We start from the raw sequence: 1,807 nt of genomic DNA on the forward strand, positions 1-1,807 counted from the left end.
CATGGCTGCAGTCACCATCTGCAGTGATTTTGGAGCCCAGAAAAATAAAGTCTGACACTGTTTCCACTGTTTCCCCATCTATTTCCCATGAAGGGATGGGACCAGATGCCATGATCTTCGTTTTCTGAATGTTGAGCTTTAAGCCAACTTTTTCACTCTCCTCTTTCACTTTCATCAAGAGGCTTTTTAGTTCCTCTTCACTTTCTGCCATAAGGGTGGTGTCATCTGCATACCTGAGGTTATTGATATTTCTCCCGGCAATCTTGATTCCAGCTTGTGCTTCTTCCAGTCCAGCGTTTCTCATGATGTACTCTGCATATAAGTTAAATAAACAGGGTGACAATATACAGCCTTGACGTACTCCTTTTCCTATTTGGAACCAGTCTTTACATTATACTCTTCAACCAATCTTGAAATTGTTTCTGGGGGTGGAGTCTGCTGTCATCAGTAGCCATGATTTTAAAATAAAAACAGGAATACTACTTCTTAGTCCTTTAAAGTCCTACTGTACATAACACTTCTTCACACGAAGCTTAAATGAGACATGGGATGTAACAACATCCCACGTGTTAACTGCTGTATCCCACTGGTTTTGTACAGAAGAGCATTTAAATGCTTATGTAAAACTTTGAAGAAAAATGTGTCTAGCAATATACCAAGAAGGGGATTTAAAAAAAAAAATTTTTTTTTTAAATACTTTCTCTAGAATCTAGGGGGTAAGGCAGGTAAGTACATGGCACAGTGTAATACAGTCACAGAGGCTAAGGGGAACCTACAAGCTGGGCTCTGAACCTGGGCAGCGTGGAGCCCACAGAGCTATTTGTCACATCTAGAGGTGTTGGCCAGTGGAAGAAAAGAGGAGGGCTGGTCTTCACAGGGCCCAGCCTATGGGGTTCTGAGGGGCAGACACAACCTGGAGCTGCCTGAGGTTAAGGTCCACATCAGACAAGTTCTTAAAGCAAAAGGCCTGATTAGTCCTCTTTTCCATGACTAAGGTCTCATCATAAACTTAAGAGGAGTTTCAAGCTGAAAGGCCCCCCTGGCCTCAAGAGCAAACTAGGCGCAGCCATTTACCTGCAGCCCAAGAAGCTCTCTGTGCAACTCACCTTCAAGTTTCTATTCTGCTCCCTGCTCAAACCTAAGAAAGAAACTCGTGGTTTGCAAGGGTATCCTGATAACCACATTGCTCAATTGGAGCACTTTTATCTTTCAGGTACTTTCAGGTAATTAGCTTCTGGCCCGAGGGGCACATTCCAGCCCTTGCCTTTCTTTTCTTTTTTTTTTCTTTTTCTTCTGTTTTCTCTTATAGTTAAGAAAGTCTATACCGACAGCATTTTAGAACTGGAGCAAGAAGTCGGAATGTTTGTCTCCGTGAGCAGCCGATTTTCGGCCTCTGCATTCTGTGGTTCGACGGCTAACTCAGAACTAGACGCTGAACTCTGTGGTTCGACGGCTAACTCAGAACTAGACGCTGACCCTGGCATCGAAGGGGAAGAGTAAAGTCTTGGTAAAAGTAGTGCAGGGTTCGCTGCTGTTCATGCCAACCGAGAGTTAAAGCGAAAACTCAACCAACCAAAACAAAATCCAGAAGCTCCATGCTTTTCTGTTCCTTGTCTTGCGATCTGTTACGGGTGTTTTGCAAACTGCAAATCCAGTGCCTGCTCGAGCCTCCAGGGCAGGGAGCGCCTGGGTGCGGCCCTGTCCCCGGCGCGGTGGCGCGCACACCCCTTTTCTGCAGACTCACAGGTTTCCAGGCCCCGCCTCCTCCGGGCCCAGCTGATCTCCGTCGCCCTTCGGGCCTGGAACC

The sequence above is a fragment of the Bison bison genome, unplaced genomic scaffold (assembly GCF_000754665.1).
Source record: "Bison bison bison isolate TAMUID 2011002044 unplaced genomic scaffold, Bison_UMD1.0 scf7180017864235, whole genome shotgun sequence".
NCBI lineage: Eukaryota > Metazoa > Chordata > Mammalia > Artiodactyla > Bovidae > Bison > Bison bison.